The sequence below is a fragment of the Entelurus aequoreus genome, linkage group LG12, assembly GCF_033978785.1.
Source record: "Entelurus aequoreus isolate RoL-2023_Sb linkage group LG12, RoL_Eaeq_v1.1, whole genome shotgun sequence".
Taxonomy (NCBI): domain Eukaryota; kingdom Metazoa; phylum Chordata; class Actinopteri; order Syngnathiformes; family Syngnathidae; genus Entelurus; species Entelurus aequoreus.
Window position 1 is genome coordinate 11,600,716 of NC_084742.1, and position 19,488 is coordinate 11,620,203.

At 40.8% G+C, this 19,488-nt stretch overlaps 1 protein-coding gene across 9 annotated transcripts in view; it reads right to left on the reverse strand.

Moving 5' to 3' along the window:
• Positions 1–19,488, reverse strand: part of ppfia2 (PTPRF interacting protein alpha 2) — a 149,266-nt gene that overhangs the window by 70,118 nt on the left and 59,660 nt on the right. The gene's annotated exons all lie outside the window — the stretch shown is intronic.

The following is a 19,488-nucleotide window of genomic DNA, read 5'->3' on the forward strand; positions in this document are numbered from 1 at the left end:
GCTCGACTTGACTTCCTCCGAGCGGGAGGCATGAAACTGACAATTAGACTCGTGTTGCAGACAATCACACACACACACAGAAAATAAAAGATCTCGAGGCAAACGCTCGTTAGTCAGTCACAAACAGACCTCCTGTCTTCATCCTCCATGTCTGAACATAATCTTGCTGCACGTTTGTAAAACCTCATAAGACATCGATCCGGATCAATATGTCCATTAACTATAATCAATGCAAACAAGAGGGGAAAAAACAAACCCATTTACTGTTGAATGTCTGCTGCACTTTCATGTCACGTTCCTTGTAAACACTGCTAGCCGCTGCACGCTAACCAGTGACTAAGACTACTTTCAATATTGTTATACTTTAAAATAACACAAATAAAATATTTGTAAAAATGCAGTAACCATTTGTAGGTGTGTTTTAATTAGTGCTGTCTAGGGTTGTACGGTATACCGGTATTAGTATAGTATCGCGATACTAATAATTCATATTCGGTACTATACCGCCTCTGAAAAGTACCGGTTCCCCGCCCCCCTGCTCCCCCGTCGTCGTCACGTCGTGTCATTGCTGGTTTTACGAGCAGAGGAGCATGTTCGGCAGCGCACAATCACGGACTACTTACAAGCAGACGCAGTGTCTAGACAGAAAAGGGAGAACGGACACATTTTGCCTTAAAAAGTAACGATAAAGGTAAAGTTATAACACTGACACGCACACTGGGATAGGTGCTTTAAGACATGGCTAGCTAGCTAGCGGCTAAAGTCCAGCCGTAGTCGGCAGTGTTTTAGCTACTTCTAAATCACTAATCCTCGCCTCCATGGCGACAAATAAAGTATGTTTCTTACAAGTATCATCCCTGCAGGACGAGGAATAGCTAAACATGTTTCACTACACACCGTAGTTCACCGGCATCAAAATGTAAACAAACGCCATTGGTGGATCTACACCTAACATCCACTGTAATAATACCAAGTACAATAGCGTATCCAGTCGATACTACTATGATTACGTCTATATTTTTTGGCATTACAACATCTTTTTTTATTTATATTATGTTTATAAACTCAGGAAATATGTCCCTGGACACATTAGGACTTTAAATATGACCAATGTATGATCCTGTAACTACTTGGTATCGGATTGTTATCCACATTTGTGGTATCATCCAAAACTAATGTTTAGTACAACACAACAGAAGAAAAAGGGATTATTACATTTGAACAGAAGTGTAGAAAAAGAGAAAGTAAGCAGATATTAACAGTAAATGAACAAGTAGATTAATAATTCATTTTCTACCACTTGTCCTTAATAATTTTTACAAAATAATAGAATGATAAATGACACAATATGTTACTGCATATGTCAGCAGCTAAAACAAGAGCCTTTGGTTGATTACTTACTACTAAAAGACAAGTCGTCTTGTATGTTCACTATTTTATTTAGGGAAAAACTTGCAATAACAAACATATGTTTAATATACCGTAAGATTTTTTGTTAAAATAAAGCCAATAATGCAATTTTTGTGGTGTCCTTTATTTAGAAAAGTATAGAAAAGTATCGAAATAATTTTGGTACCGGGACAACACTAGTGCTGTCAAACGATTATTTTTTGCGTTCAATAGTCTGTAAAATACGGTAATAATAATCATTTGGCGAGATACGGATTGGGATAAATGGAATAATCACGACAAACGTGACTACTTTAGCGCCGGATATAGTAGATTTTTTAGGGCTGAACCAGATGGCTCGTCACTGTATCCAGGACTTTTGGTCCTCAGAGAATTGGCGTCCTCTGCAGTGGACATTGGTTCCCAGGAGGTTATTGGAACAATCGGAGGCCTTAGGAGCTCCAATAATCAAAGTCTCATCCGGGCCGTTTCCTTTAAGCTCGCAGCGTTCTGGGTGGGAGCTGCCTGTCCAATTTAAACCCTGTGGGCCCGCCAGCCATGTATTGATCTTGCAGCTTTTCATTTCACATGATGACAGGAAGGGCCGTGGCGTTCTGTTTGGACTTCAAGAAAGCCATGTTTGTGTCCCCTTTTGGTCAACAACTGCAAATCCGAACGTCGGCACGGAGTCAGAGGTCAGAGCTGCACAAAATGTCTTTCACTTTCTTCACAATGTAAGCTAAAGAAGTCCCCCGGGTCTCTTTTCTGTGTATCGATCGCCTGCCGTCGCCTTGAAATCTGTGCTAAAAAGGTAGCAGGACGCCGTCGCCGCTCGCTAAAAGACCAAAAGATTTCAGGAGTGCTGCACAAGCGGCGTAATTGAACATAGCCGGAATTTTATTACCCTTGCATTATTCACAAGGGTTGCAGCGGGGTGCGGGGGTGTAATAATGCAGCAAAGACACACAACAGCCTGCTGAGGGCAAACAACGCCACTCCTAAACGCTCTTCCTATTTGACAGCTTTGACTCCATCCATCCATGGAGTCCTAAAAGTGTTTTAGTGCAGAGTTAATGTCGGACCGGACTAGACGTCGCCTCCTCTTTTTTACGACGTGCGTATGAGCTATAAAATAAAACAGCCATGGAGGAGCGTCGCATATTTCCTGCCTCAGCACGGTGAACACCCCACATGCAATAAAGTCCCAATAAACAGGCATAAACTTGCTTGTGCTTAATAAGTCTGAGTCTTGAATGCTAGGCTAACGGGCAGCACAGTAGTCGGCGGCGTCATGGCCATCGTAGTCCAGAACAACAGAGCTAGTTTTTCCATGCATGTGCTAGGGAAGGCCTGGGCAATTATTTTGACTCGGGGGCCAAATTTAGATAACAAAATATGTCTGGGGGCAGAATATCTATTTTTAGGAAAACTAATACAAAACTTTACAATAAAGTCTGATTTAATGCTAAAAATGTTATGACAGACCGCCTTAAAAACGGAATGGAATTTTGTTTTTTTCTATGAACGATAAAACCCTGAATATTGACAACATATGAACGTCACACCCCCTCTCAATCGACATATTTTACAATCAAGCCAAATGCAACAAAAATGCAACAAACACAGCGGAATATGAACGTGAAGGGTAAAAAAACAAAAAACACCTACAATCTGAAATATCTGATATATCACCAAGCTTTAGAACTTTCTTGTAAAAATCTCCTTCCGCGTCTGTCCCTGACACCCACATTTCAGGCTGGCCGGTCTGGAAACACCCTGTGGAAACGCTCCCCACCCACACTGCTTGGTGCCTCGTCTGACCTGCTGTGACGTAGATTACCATAGTAACTAGTAGGGTTGTACGGTATACGGGTATTAGTATAGTAACGCGATACTAATGAATCATATTCGGTACCATACCGCCTCTGAAAGGTACCGGTCCACCACACCCTAAGATTTTTTGTTAAAATAAAGCCAATAATGCAATTTTTTCTGGTCCCCTTTATTTAGAAATCTATCGAAAAGTACCGAAAAGTATCGAAATAATATTGGTATCAGGACAACACTGGTCACTAAAATATCATGCAAAAGCGCAGATTTCAACCATTGAAATACTTTGTATAGTTCAAGACTTATGGTAATTAGAAAACATCACTGCACATCATAATGGCAGCTACAGTTTCCATCTTAAAGATCTAAAAAAAAATATTTGGGAATGTCCGGCGGGCCAGATTGAAAAGCTTAACGGGCCTTAATTTGCCCAGGTCTGTGCTAGGGTGTCTAATTCCTGAGTGACAGGGTGGTTCTGGCCTGTTCCGGGACAATGTGACCATCTTCTATCATCGTGAGCGCCCTGCTCCTGGAAAGTGACGCTGCCTTATTCCCGTTGAAGCTGACGAATTACCAGGAAAACTTTACAAGATGCTACCATGTTTCAGGATAACCTGGCTTGTTCCTGGGCGTGGTGTTACATCCTGGGGCATCACGGTCGCTTTGGTCCTGGAAAGTGACGCGGCCTTATTCCTGTTGATGCTGACGGATTACCAGGGACACTTTCCAAGATGCTGCATTGTTCTATGACAACTTGCTTTATTCTTTGGCATCCTGGTCAATTCATTCCTAAAAAGTGAGGTTGCCAATGTTGCCTAATTACCAGGAAAACGTCTTATCTTGTTCCTTGTTGCGTTCTTAGGTGATCCAATGGTCCTGATCCAGGACATCGCAGTCACTTTGTTCCTGGGAAAAAAGTGAGGCTGCCTTATTCCTGTTGTAGCAGCTCTTTGAGACACTTGTGATTTAGGACTATATAAGTAAACATTGAATTACCAGGAAAACTGTCCAAAATGCTGGCTAGTTCCAGGACAACGTGGCTTGCTCCTAGGCCTGTTGTACCATCCTGTGGCATCACGGTTACTTTGCTCCTGGAGCGAGGCTGCCTACATTCAGGCAAAGCTGCCTAATTACAAGGAAAATGTCCGATCTTGTCCCTCTTGTGTTCTTGGGTCATGTAATGGTTTTGTTCCACGACAACTTGGCTGGTTCCTAGACGTGTTGTACCAACCTCTGGCATCCTGGTTCCTTTGTTCCCGGGAAGTGAGGGTGCCTTATTCCGGTCAAAGTTGCTTAATTACCAGGAAAACTTCCCAAGAGGCTGCCTTGTTCCAGGACAACTTTGCTTGCTCCTGGGTGTGCAGTTCCCTCTCGGCATCATGGTCACTTCGTTCCTAAAAAGTGAGGGTGCCTTATTCTTATCAATGCTGCCTAATTACCAGGAAAATGCCCTGTCCTCTTCCTTGTTGTGGTCTCGGGTCATGTCATGGTCTTGTTCCAGAGCAACTTGGCTCGTTGTTGGGCGTATTACTCCATCTTGTGGCATCACGGTCATGTTGTTCCTGAGAAGTGAGGCCGCCCTATTCTTGTCAAATCTGGCCAACTACCAAGAAAACTTTCCAAGATGCTGCTTTGTTCTGGGACAACTTGGGTTTCTCCTGGGCATGTACTTCCATCCTGTGGCATCACGGTCTCTTTATTCATAAAAAGTGAGGGGATTTCCATCAATGCTGCCTAATTAACAGGAACATGTACTATGTTATTCCTTGTCGTGTTCTTGGGTGATGTAATGGCTCGTTCCTGGGTATATTGCTCCATCCTCTAGCATCACCGTCACATTGTTCCTGGGAAGTGAGGCTGCCTAATTTCAAACAAAGCATGAAGCTGGCAGGAGTCCCCCCGACCCCCTCAACTCTCAGTCAACCCAAATACAAGCCTACCACCGGGTGCTGACCTTCCTCGCAAGAGCTGGTCAATACTAAACCGGATACGGACGGGTGTTGGCCAATTCAACGCCAACATGCACCCGTGGGGTCTGCGCTCATCAGCAGCCTTCCCCTGCGGACCCGAGGAACAGACCGCCCACCACAGTATCCACGAGTGCCCCACCTTTCTCCCACCCAATGACCTGGACCTCGATAACCTGAGCCCTGACACAGTGAGCTGAGCGACATCGCCTAGCTCGGGGGTCGGCAACCCGCGGCTCTAGAGCCGCATGCGGCTCTTTAGCGCCGCCCTAGTGGCTCTCTGGAGATTTTTCAAAAATGTATAAAGAATGGAAAAAGATGAGGGGGAAAAAAAACCCAATTTTTTTTTTTTAGTATGGTTTCTGTAGGAGGACAAACATGACACAAACCTCCGTAATTGTTATAAATCACACTGTTTATATTAAATATGCTTCACTGATTCAAGTATTTGGCGAGCGCCGTTTTGTCCTACTTATTTTGGCGGTCCTTGAACTCACCGTATAGTCTGTTTACATGCATAACTTTCTCCGACTTTCTAGGACGTGTTTTATGCCACTTCTTTTTCTGTCTCATTTTGTCCACCACACTTTTAACGTTGTACATGAGTACACAAAGGTGAGTTTTGTTGATGTTATTGACTTGTGTGAAGTGCTAATCAGACATATTTGGTCACTGCATGACTGCAAGCTAATCGATGCTAACATGCTATTTAGGCTAGCTATATGTACATATTGCATCATTATGCCTCATTTGTAGCTATATTTGAGCTAATTTAGTTTCCTTTAAGTCTTCTTAATTACATTTATATCTCATGACACATGTAATATGGCTTTTAATTTTTTGCGGCTCCAGACAGATTTGTTTTTGTTTTTTTTGGTCCAATATGGCTCTTTCAACATTTTGGGTTGCCGACCCCTGGCCTAGCTGTCTCATACGAAAGAAGAAACAAAGCTGCCTAACTACCAGGAAAATATTCCATCCTAATCCTTGCCATGTTATTGGGCATTCCAGGATAACTTGGCTCGTTCCTGGGCGTGTTGTTCCATCTTATGGCATCATGGTCACTCCGTTCCTAAAAAGTGAGGTTTCCTCATTCCTGTAAAAGTTGTCTAATTACCGGGAAGACTTTCCAAGATGCTGGCTCTATCCTGTGGCATCTGGGGTCACATTGTTCCTGGTCTGGCTGCATAATTCCCGGGCAAAGAGGCCACCTTTTTCCCTCATCAGTGATGCTGCCTTGTTCCTGGGCATGTTGCCACCTTGCTCGCAGGCAGGATGCCCACCTTGTTCCAGGGCAAGTGGGGCCATCCCGAGTGAGTTGGCTGTCATGAATAATTCCTGGGTGCAGTCTTGGCTGATTTGTTGGAAACTTGCAACCTTCTTCCCGAATAACGTTTGAGGGGACCACACAGGAGAGGGAATTGGACTCGTCCTAGGTAACACCTCCGCAGCTCACAGAGGAATCAAAGACATTTGCCGAGCAACATCCGACACGAGCGCTGTGAGATGAATCGGAAGTGACAGGACGTGCTTGTGCTCTCCGGCGTCTGCTGACTCAAAGCTTGAAAAGACTGAGAGGTGACGCTAACAAGGACACACGAGAATGAGACGGTATTCCTCGACAGCCACAGAGTCATTCGACCTCTGCAGGAGCGCGTGTAACACAATGTTGTCGAGGTTAGCTTGCCTTTTTAGTTAACTGGTTGATTTCTAGCTGAGAATGTGAAATACTTGATAATAAGTGGAAACATTGTTGGGCTGACACACACAAATAGCGTTCATTATAGCTCTTTCTCGGGTTGAATGCGTGACATGGCATCAAATCAGTGAGCAACCACAACTCTTGCCGACTCTTTAGCTTCTCCTCATTCAATGCGTTTTCTTTATTTTCATGACTATTTACATTGTAGATTGTCACTGAAGGCATCCAAACTAAGAATGAGCACATGTGGAGTTATGTACTTAACAAAAAAAGGTGAAATAACTGAAAACATGTTTTGTATTCCAGTTTCTTCAAAATAGCCACAATTTGCTCTGATTACTGCTTTGCACACTCTTGGCATTCTCTCGATGAGCTTCAAGCACACCTGTGAAGTGAAAACCATTTCAGGTGACTACCTCTTGAAGCTAAAAAAAAATAAAAATATGCGTCCTTTCTGATTTCAATGCGTTAAAAAGACACAAAAAGTGCGTTGACGCCAACACTGCTTGACAGCATAACAAAATAAATCAAATTTATAATCTGTAACATTCCCAGTTTTGGAAAAAAGGTAGAAATATTCAAAATAACCTCTAAATTTTAATTTCCCTTCGGGGATTAATAAACTATTTCAGATTCTGATTGTATATATATATATATATCCATCCATCCATCCAGCCATCCATCTTCTTCCGCTTATCCGAGGTCGGGTCGCGGGGGCAGCAGCCTAAGCAGGGAAGCCCAGACTTCCCTCTCCCCAGCCACTTCGTCCAGCTCTTCCCGGGGGATCCCGAGGCGTTCCCAGGCCAGCCGGGAGACGTAATAATCCCAACGTGTCCTGGGTCTTCCCCATGGCCTCCTACCGGTCCAACGTGCCCTAAACACCTCCCTAGGGAGGCGTTCGGGTGGCATCCTGACCAGATGCCCGAACCACCTCATCTGGCTCCTCTCGATGTGAAGGAGCAGCGGCTTTACTTTGAGCTCGTCCCGGGTGACAGAGCTTCTCACCCTATCTCTAAGGGAGAGACCCGCCACCCGGCGGAGGAAACTCATTTCGGCCGCTTGTACCCGTGATCTTGTCCTTTCGGTCATAACCCAAAGCTCATGACCATAGGTGAGGATGGGAACGTAGATCGACCGGTAAATTGAGAGCTTTGCCTTACGGCTCAGCTCCTTCTTCACCACAACGGATCGATACGGCGTCCGCATTACTGAAGACGCCGCACCGATCCGCCTGTCGATCTCACGATCCACTCTTCCCTCACTCGTGAACAAGACTCCGAGGTACTTGAACTCCTCCACTTATATATATATATATATATATATATATATATATATATATATATATATATATATATATATATATATATATATATATATATATATATATATATGAGGTGGGGGGGTAGCGGAGGGGGTATATTGTAGCGTCCCGGAAGAGTTAGTGCTGCAAGGGGTTCTGGGTATTTGTTCTGTTGTGTCGGATGTTCTCCCGAAATGTGTTTGTCATTCTTGTTTGGTGTGGGTTCACAGTGTGGCGCATATTTGTAACAGTGTTAAAGTTGTTTATACATCCACCCTCAGTGTGACCTGTTTGGCTGTTGATCAAGTATGCCTTGCATTCACTTGAGTGTGTATGAAAAGCCATAGATATTATGTGACTGGGCGGACACATAAAGGCAGTGCCTCTAAGGCACGCCCCCAATATTGTTGTCTCGGCGGAAATTGGGAGAAATTCGGGAGAATGGTTGACCCGGGAGATTTTCGGGAGGGGCACTGAAATTCGGGAGTCTCCCGGGAAAATCGGGAGGGTTGTCAAGTATGTCAATCAATCCACTCCCTCGCTCTCTCGCTCTCACTGTCTCTGCCCCTCCCTCGCGAATGCTGCTGCCTGCGCACACCTTCACAATTTGTTTTGTTTTTAACCCCTTCTTAACCCTGGACGCACATTCAAAATACACGCAACCCTGACTCAAAATGCCGGACATTTAAGAAACCCCGCCCGGACAGCCCCGCAAAAGAGGACATGTCCGGGGAAAAGAGGACATATGGTCAGTCTAACTTACCACACACAAACCTATTTTCTGTACTTTTTAAAATGCAATTTTCCTTAAACCAAACATTTTTTGTGTTTTTTTAGTTTGTTTTATTACTTCATTTGACATGCTGATAAAATATTTGGGAGTGATCTAGATTGCATGTTTTGTGATATGATGTTCAGGTTGTCAGTTTGATTATTTTTTTCTCTAGTAAACGTGTCAGTTTAAATTGAGGACCTTTATTATACTGACATGACAGTACACACACATACTTGCTTTCGAAAGCTCACTCATCCTTTTAATCGGAGTGGAATCCATCAAAGTGGGTCAAACAGCATTCCCCGTCTGCCCCGCTCGGCGGGTTTTAAATGCGCGATGCCTGATTAAAAATAAATAAATAAATAAATAAAAAAGGCCTTCTTCGGTGTGAGCGCACCCGCCAAGAGACCAGTGGCGGCGCTATCTGCATTTAGCAGTGTGTCACGCTAGCAAATAAAAGGTCAAAGACTTCCATTTCAAACTGTGAATCTGCCCTTGTTTGCATATAGCCGCCATCATGGTAGGCGCGGCCCGGAGAGGCGGGCAGGCGGGCAGGCGAGACAGCTGGAGCGCTAAGCCAGCCGCCATCGCCACGTGCGCCGTTGTCTGACGTGTGCACTTGAGTGGCAGCTGTTATCTGAGGCAGCGGGCTCCATGAAGCTTACCCACAATGCAAAGCTGACCGTCAAGGCAAAGCATCTTTTTGCATCATTGACGCTTTCCACACGCCAAAGGTCAACGTTCTCCAAAATAAAACGCTACCTGCGTTCTGCACACAAAATACGTCGCTAATACAACCTGTGGATCCTAGTGGGACGCATTATGAGTCATCTTTTTTGCATCATTGATGCTTCCCGCGCCCCCAAAGCACTGAAAAATGTTGTTGCGCTACCTAGTGGTCAACTTGGTGAACTATGGTTTGACAGTTGTGATAAAACCATCCAAAATGATGACGGAGATGCCATTTTCGGCCCATGCTGACACATGTAGACACGCAAAATGTCAACATTATCCGAAATAAAATGTGACCCGTGTTCTTCACTCAAAAAACATCGGAATACAACTAATAGATCATAGCGGAATTTTTAAAGCGTCATCTTTTTGCATTTTAGACGCTTTCCAGACCCCCAAAACACTGAAAATGTTGCTCCACCTAGTGGTCAATTTGTTGAACTACAGTTTGGTAGTTGATGAAGCGTCATAAAATCATCAAAGTTGAGACTTCAAATACGGCTGCAGACACACCAAATGGCAACATTCTCCGAAATAAACTGATCTACACACAAAAACATCAGGATACAAGCAATTAGTGTTGTCCCGATACCAATATTTTGGTACCGTTACCAAAATGTATATCAGTACTTTTCGGTACTTTTGTAAAGAAAGGGGACCACAAAAAATTTCATTATTGTCTTTCTTTTAACAAAAACATCTTAGGGTACATTAAACATCTGTTTCTTATAGCAAATTTGTCCTTAAATAAAATATTTAACATACAAGACAACTTGTCTTTTAGTAGTAAGTAAATAAACAAAGACTCCTAATTAGTCTGCTGACGTATGCAGTAATATATTGTCATTTATCATTCTCTTATTTTGTCAAAATTATTAAGGACTAGTGGTAGAAAATGAATTATTAATCTACTTGTTCATTTACTGTTAATATCTGCTTACTTTCTCTTTTAACATGTTCTATCTACACTTCTGTTAAAATGTAATCACTTATTCTTCTGTTGTTTGATACTTTACATTAGTTTTGGATGATACCACAAATTTGGGTATCAATCCAATACCAAGTAGTTACAGGATCATACATTGGTCATATTCAAAGTCCTCTTGTGTCCAGGGACATATTTCCTGAGTTTATGAATATAATATACATTTTTAAAAAACAAAAGAAGATTTTGTGATGCTAAAAAATATTGATGCAATCATAGTAGTATCGACTAGATACGCTATTGTACTTGGTATCATTACAGTGGATGATAGGTGTAAATTCACTAATGGCGTTTGTTGATATTGTAGCGTCCCGGTCCGGAAGAGTTGGTGCTGCAGGCAATTCTGGGAATTTGTTCTGTAGTGTTTATGCTGGGTTGCGGTGCAAATATTCCCCAAAATATGGTTTTTTGTTGTTGTTGTTTTTTGTCATAAAAAATACAATCATGCATGCTTACGGACTGTATCCCTGCAGACTGTATTGATCTATATTGATATATAATGTAGGAACCAGAAATATTAATAACAGAAAGAAACAACCCTTTTGTGCAAATGAGTGTGAATGAGTGTAAATGGGGAGGGAGGTTTTTTGGGTTGGTGCACTAATTGTAAGTGTATCTTGTGTTTTTTATGTTGATTTAATAAAAAAATAAAAATAAATAAAATAAATGTATTTTTAATTTTTTAATTTCTTGTGCGGCCCGGTACCAATCGATCCACGGACCGGTACCAGGTCGCGGCCCGGTGGTTGGGGACCACTGTCTTAAAGCACCTCTCCCTGAGGGTGTTTCAGTGTTATAGCTTCACCTTTATCTTTAGTTATTAAGCCAGAATTCGGCCGTTCTCCTTTTTCTGTCTACACACTGTGTCTGCTTGTAAGTACTCCATGTGTGTGCGCTGCCGAACATGTTTGTCTTCATGACACGACGTGACGACGGGTGGGGGACCGGTACTTTTTTGAGGCGGTATAGTACCGAATATGATTCATTGGTATCGCGGTACTATACTAATACATATATATCAGGGGTCGGCAACCCGCGGCTCTAGAGCCGCATGCGGCTCTTTAGCGCCGCCCTAGTGGCTCTCTGAAGCTTTTTAAAAAATGTATGAAAAATGGAAAAAGATGAGGGGAAAAAAATATATTTTTTGTTTTAATATGGTTTCTGTAGGAGGACAAACATGACACAAACATCCCTAATTGTTATAAAACACACTGTTTGTATTAAACATGCTTCACTGATTCGAGTATTTGGCAAGCGCCGTTTTGTCCTACTAATTTTGGCGGTCCTTGAACTCACCTTAGTTGTTACATGTATAACTTTCTCCGACTTTCTAGGACGTGTTTTATGCCACTTCTTTTTCTGTCTCATTTTGTCCACCAAACTTTTAACGTTGTGCGTGAATGCACAAAGGTGAGTTTTGTTGATGTTATTGACTTGTGTGGAGTGCTAATCAGACATATTTGGTCACTGCATGACTGCAAGCTAATCGATGCTAACATGCTATTTAGGCTAGCTATATGTATATATTGCATCATTATGCCTCATTTGTAGCTATATTTGAGCTCATTTAGTTTCCTTTAAGTCATCTCAATTCAATGTATATCTCATGGCACACTATTTGTATGTAATATGGCTTTTAATTTGTTGCGGCTCCAGACAAATTTGTTTTTGTATTTTTGCTCCAATATGGCTCTTTCAACATTTTGGGTTGCCGACCCCTGATATATATCATACAACCCTACAAGCAATTGATCCTAGTGAAACCTTTTAAGCGCCATCTTTTTGCATCTTTGACGCTTTTTAGACCCTCAAAACACTAAAAACATGGCTCTACCTTTTGGTCAATTTGGTGAATTACAGTTTGACAGTTGACAAAGTGTGATAAAACATCAACATTTAATATGGAGACGCCATTTTCGGCCCATATTGAGACATCAAATACACGCCAAATGGCAACATCCTCCGAAATAAAATGTGACCTGTGTTCTGCACGCAAAAAACATCAGAATACAACTAATAGATCATTCTAGAACGTTGTTTTTTTTAAAATCATTGACACTTTCCAGACGCCCAAAACACTGAAAAAGTTGCTCTACCCAGTGGTCAATCTGGTGAACTACAGTTTGACAAACAAAGTGTCGTAAAGTCAACAAAATAGATGATGAAGACGCCATTTTTGGCCCATATTGAGACATCAAGTACGGCTGTAGACACGTCAAATGTCAACATTCTCCGAATTAAACTGTAACCTGCGCTCTGCACATAAAAAACATTGGAATACAACAAATGGATCTGAGTGGCAATCAGTCAGCCATGGAACAGGCACATCAAATCAAATGAAATCAAATCAACTTTATTTATAAAGCGCATTTAAAATTTACCACAGGGGTAGCCAAAGTGCTGTACAATGGGCAGGTTAAAAGATAATACGAGTACCGAGCAAACACAACACAACACAAACAGAACACGATAAAAAATAAATAAATAAAATAAATAAAACATAAAAAACAGGTTCACACCAGGTGTATTATGGGGCGCCATTGCAAGATGGATATAACTCAGTGTTAAAAGCCATGGAATAAAAGTATGTTTTTAAGAGAGATTTAAAAACAGGAAGAGAGGAGGCCTGTTTAACACTCAGAGGTAGGTCGTTCCAGAGCTTGGGAGCAGCAGCGGCGAAAGCTCTGTCACCTCTAAGCTTCAGCCTTGTGTCAGGGACCGTCAGTAGCAGCTGATCGGCTGATCTTAGGGATGGGGTGGGGCAGTAAGGCTGAAGGAGGTCGGAGAGATATGTTGGCGCGAGGTTGTTTAGACATTTAAAAACAAATAAAAGGAGTTTAAAGTTGATTCTGTAACACACATGGAGCCAGTGAATTTAACATAACTACTACTACTACTAATCTAACTAATTAAAGGCAAAAATCCTATTGTGAACCTTTAAAGTAGACTAGCAGTGTTGGGACTAACGCGTTACTTACGCGTTACTGTAACGCCGTTACTTTTGGCAGTAAATAGTAATCTAACGCGTTATTTTTTATATTCAGTAACTCAGTTACCGTTACTACATGATGCGTTACTGCATTATTTTACGTTATTTTTTATGTTGTTTCGGCTAGAAACTGAGAAGCTCTGAGTGTGATTTATTGGAGCGCTGCGGAAGAGGCGACAAGGAAGAGGCACGCCGCGCGCTGTCTGTGTGTATGTGTGCGTGTGGGAGGGGGCGTGTCTGTGTTTACTAACAAGACATGGCGAAGCCCGAAGCCGAGTGTCTTAACATGGAGATATTCTCACTACTTTTCTTTTGTCGACCACACAGAAAAGAACATTTTAGTTAAATGTAAGTTGTGTCTTGGATCAAAGATCCTATCCTAGCAATTCAAATCTGCTGAAACAGATACAAAAGCAACATGCTTCGGCGAAGCTAGTAAAGAGAGACACACTTCACCTCCTAAGCAACAGCGGCTGGATTTTAACAAGGCACTGCGCACTGAAGGTACACACACTCTGTCAATTCTCTTATATACTGTTGCTCTTTCATTCTAGACATCTAAAGTGTTTGATTATCACATCACTCTAAATGTATAGTCTATAAAGTTCACAAACATAAAGAGGGAGGCTAGTGGGCCAGGCCAATCTTTCCTTATCTCTAAACTAAAACTGGGGAAATGTGTAGAGTGTTCTGAGCTTCAGACATGATTTTATTTCAGAATTCCTTGAGAGAAAAAAACGCCTGGTTAGGCTTTGTGTATGTAGTGTGTGTGCCTTCCTTGCTTTACAGCTACGTTGTTATTATGCTGTTTGTTACTTATGTATGTTATGTTGCAGCTATTTAAAATAGTTTAGTCAATTTGTTCTGGCCTGAAACAAATTGGCCATTTGAAACATATCTTTGTCTTTGTGTGTTGTATGTAGACCACATTGCTTAGCAGAGTTCAGTGATGCAAATGCATGTCAAGTTGATCAACAGATTGTATTATTCTCCAGTGCAATAACAGTACTAAAATGAAGGCTAAGAGGGCATTAAAGGCCTACTGAAAGCCACTACTACCGACCACGCAGTCTGATAGTTTATATATCAATGAGGAAATCTTAACATTGCAACACATGCCAATACGGCCGGGTTAACTTATAAAGTGCAATTTTAAATTTCCCGGGGAACTTCCGGTTCAAAACGCCTTTGAGGATGACGTATGCGTGTGACGTAGCCAGTAGAACACAGGTATGGCTTCCCCATTGAAGCCAATACGAAATAGCTGTTTTCATCTCATTATTCCACAGTATTCTGGACATCTGTTGCAATTTGTTCATTGCATTATGGAGAAAGAAGCTGAGCAAGCAAAGAAGAAAGTCGGTGCGAAGCGGAGTATTTTGCGCGGGAAGTCAGCAACACAACACAGTCGGTGTTCCATTGTTTACATTCCCGAAAGATGCAGTCAAGATCGAAGAACTCGGACAACAGAGACTCTTACCAGGAGGACTTTGACTTCGTTAACAGACGCAGACGCGATACCGTGAGTACGCTTCCAAACATTTGATCGCTTGCTATAACTAGCTCGAGCTAGTAGCTAGTAGCTAGTAGCTAGCATAACAAACACCTAGGTGTTTGTTATGCGGGATTAATTTGTGGCATATTAAATATAAGCCTGGTTGTGTTGTGGCTAATAGAGTATATATATATGTCTTGTGTTTATTTACTGTTGTAGTCATTCCCAGCTGAATATCAGGTCCCACCCGCGCGCTTCCAAACATTTGATTGCTTGCCCGTACGTGCGTGTCATGTACGTAACTTTGGTTAAATATACAAGCTTTATGAACCTTGGGTTAGGTGAACGGTTCTTTGGGCTGAGTGAGTGTGTGTTGTGCAGGTGTTTGAATTGTATTGGCGGGTTATATATATGGGATCCCGTCCATATTACCCGCTCGAGCTATAACTAGCTCGAGCTAGTAGCTAGGAGCTAGCATAAAAAATACCTAGGTGTTTTTATGTGGGATAATTTGTGGCATATTAAATATAAGCCTGGTTGTGTTGTGGCTAATAGAGTATATATATGTCTTGTGTTTATTTACTGTTGTAGTCATTCCAGCTGAATATCAGGTCACCCCCGGCTCTCACAGCATCTTCCCTATCTGAATAGCTTCAACTCCCCACTAGTCCTTCACTTGCACTTTACTCATCCACAAATCTGTTCATCCTCGCTCAAATTAATGGGGAAATCGTCGCTTTCTCGGTCCGAATCTCTCTCACTTCATGCGGCCATCATTGTAAACAATAGGGAACTTTGTGTATATGTTCAACTGACTACGTCACGCTACTTCCGGTAGGGGCAAGCCTTTTTTTATCAGATACCAAAAGTTGCAATCTTTATCGTCGTTGTTCTATACTAAATCCTTTCAGCAAAAATATGGCAATATCGCGAAATGATTAAGTATGACACATACAATAGATCTGCTATCCCCGTTTAAATAAAAAAAAATCATTTCAGTAGGCCTGTAATGGGAACTTTTTTTTTTTTTTAAAGAAGAAAAAAGTAACTAGTTTCTTTTCACAGTAACGCATTACTTTTTGGAGTAAGTAACTGAGTTAGTAACTGAGAGACTTTTGAAATAAAGTAACTAGTAACTGTAACTAGTTAGTGGTTTTCAGTAACCAACCCAACACTGTAGACGAGAAGCGCAACTTTTTAATCGTAGCATACACTTGTGCCATACGTCCTTCTATCAGGAAGATGAGCAGCTACCGGCTAAAAAAGACGACAACGCTTTAGCTGTATTTACGGTCACGTCACAGCTGCTATCACGTTCTCCCATCAGCGAGGATTTATTCCGGTGAAGACAAATGCAGCACTTTGAATAAATGGTTGCTAAATTACGGAAAATGTAATTCCTACAATTGAAGAGTGACACTTTTTGGACTTCTGCCGGCTTACCTGTGAACTCTTATAGTGCATTTCTCGGCTCGACTGGTGTATGTTTCGGGCTTTTATGTGTATAGTACATCAGGAAATTGTAGAAAAACCTCGCCACATTAGTCCACCTTTGGTGACGGTCACGTGACATTTTATTCTAACGGAAACAAAAGGCGGGACCGCAGCAAAGTGAAAAGCGTAGCATAGTTGTTTCATTAGGTCATTTCTGGCCCAATGTCACTCATATAGAACTGACCAAGTACTGAAAATAGCACCTTTAAGTACTTGGTTTGGCCCCTGGGAAAGGGCCAGTAGCGCGTGCAGTGGAAAAGAGGCGACGCTAGTACAGTGGACCTGCTTTTTGTTATTGTCGACACCAGCTTGCGCATTTGAACATTAGCATGTTTTCATGTCAAAATACTAGCGAGCCAAGACCACCTCAATCCAAAAAAATAACCTCCTGGAAGTCCCCGCTCTGTGGTTTGTTAGCACCATTAATCACGTGACCACAAAAGTTAGCAATTAAAGCTAATTGAATGAAATGTTTGAAGTTTGCACGGCGGAGCGCGTCTGGGACATGATGAACATATTTATCGTCTGTGTACTCCCCCCCCCCCCCCGGGCCCCTACACCCGAGGCTGTGCAAACATGTTTCCATGCCAGAAGTATCAAAAGGAGGATCGTCGTTCGATCCCGCCACCCAGCTGTGTCGACACTTCACAACCCTCAAGCATGATGGGAAGAAAGAGGAAGTCATTCAGGAATATTCCATTTATAATTTAATGCAACTTTATCTAAACCAGGCAAGTTAATCTACAAGCCTCTTTATTTTTTCAATGCCCCTTTTGCACAGCTTTTACGGTAATTAGCATATGCTTTAAAATCCTTATCACCACAGATACACAGCAAAATGTAAAGTTAAATAGTTTAATAAGATAAAATTGGTTTATGGCAAAACATTTGTGGAGGATTTTAGGAAAATGGCACAACAAACATGCTGGATCACCACCTTTAACCAGATCCTCATTAAAACATATTTAAAACAATACAAATAATAAATAAATGGAAATACTACAAACAAAATGCGTACGTCAACCACAAATAACAAATGAAAAAAATAAAATAATGTAATTTACTGCACTCTGCGTTCTACTTGAAAATAATGAAATAAAAAATATGTGGAAATGCACACCAAAAATGTATATACATACTGTATATCATATCAATAATAAAGAACATATGAATAAATGAAATAAGACAGAAAAAAATTATTAAAAAAACATGATATAAATATGGTTTCTTGCAGTTGGTATTTATTTAAAAAAATAAATCAAACATATTTGAATTTATTTTTTTTTAAAATCAAACAAAAATTAATTTAGTAATTTATCATAAAACAATAAATGAAAAAAACACATGGTATTAAATATGGTTTCCTGCAGTTGGTTGGTACTTTAAATAAAATAAAAAACATAATCAATATACAGTGTTTCCCATAAACTGCCAAGATACCTGTGGCGGTGGGGGCGTGGCTATAAGTAATAGTAATTTGCATAATTTACTACAATGATATGATTTTCTCTAAAAAGGCTGAAAAAATGTACACTTACTAATTAATAATAACAGTTTTGTTTTAAACGTCCATCCATCCATCCATCCATCCATTTTACAATATAATTACAACACTTTATGTACATATTTATATACAGATTTGAACAATAAGTTATTCACTGAAATATATTTGTTAATTGTGGTTCTTACAAAAAATATATCTTATAAAATATAAAAGCTAAAATGTCTCTTAAAGCTCTGCCCCTTTAATTATTGCATACTAAATAATTTAACTTAAGCCTACTACTACAACCATATTATTTGCCAGCAACATAAAGTGAAACAGAGGCAGAGGTGTCCTGCCACAGTCAGTAACAAATAAACAGAAAACAGTAGTGGTAAAATACATATAAGGCAACAAGAGAAGTATCCTACACTTCTCTTTTGTAAAGTAAATCTGAACAGCCTATATGGGCATCTACATCAACTATATGATTTGCCTGAGAAGCTGGACAGGACAAAAAGAAATTAAAAAATAAACAATTTTTTAAATTTTTTTTTATTTGTGTCGGACGCAATTCTTTCGTAGCGGGCCGCCACAAATAAATGAATGTGTGGGAAACACTGATATATAATTTATTTACTCATTTATAAAGAATAAAAACAGGAACAATTTGTTTAAATCAATAAAAGCAAAAAATATATGTATAATTTATTTTGTAATTTGTAAAAAATAAGTGAATAAAGCCAAGAAAAAAACATGATATTAAATATGGTTTCCCGCAGTTGTTCGATACGGAAAAAAAACAACAACAAAAGACTTCTCTTTCCAAGAAGGCCATGTTTGCGTGACAAAAGTCAAGCTGAAAAGTGAGAGCTGTTTTCTGCACAACATAAAAAGTAAAAGTGAAGCAGCAGTAAGACGTCCAGGACAGTATTAGGTGATGCAACTTGCAGACGCCTGAGAATGCAGCGACAATTACCAATTGACTTAGAAATATCGGAAATGTCCATGTATAAGTTAAAAATCCTCAGGCGAATGTCTGCCATTACACAATATGACTCTGCGCTGGTAACTCAAGATGTACGCACATGTCAAAGGTCAAGTAAAAAAATGAATAAATAAAACTCTCCCTAGTACTGAAAGGCAATCAATATGTCGGACATAAGCATGCAAAACAAAGTCCAAAGAAAAACATGAAGGTCCAGTATGTGTTAGTCCAGGTACTCATTCTACACTGACCAATGTTAAAATAACGCTTTTTATTCTCGGTCTGCAGCATATTTTAGTCTAAACACTGAATAATTAATAATATGATAAATAATAATTCAACACCATTCCAGCAGTACT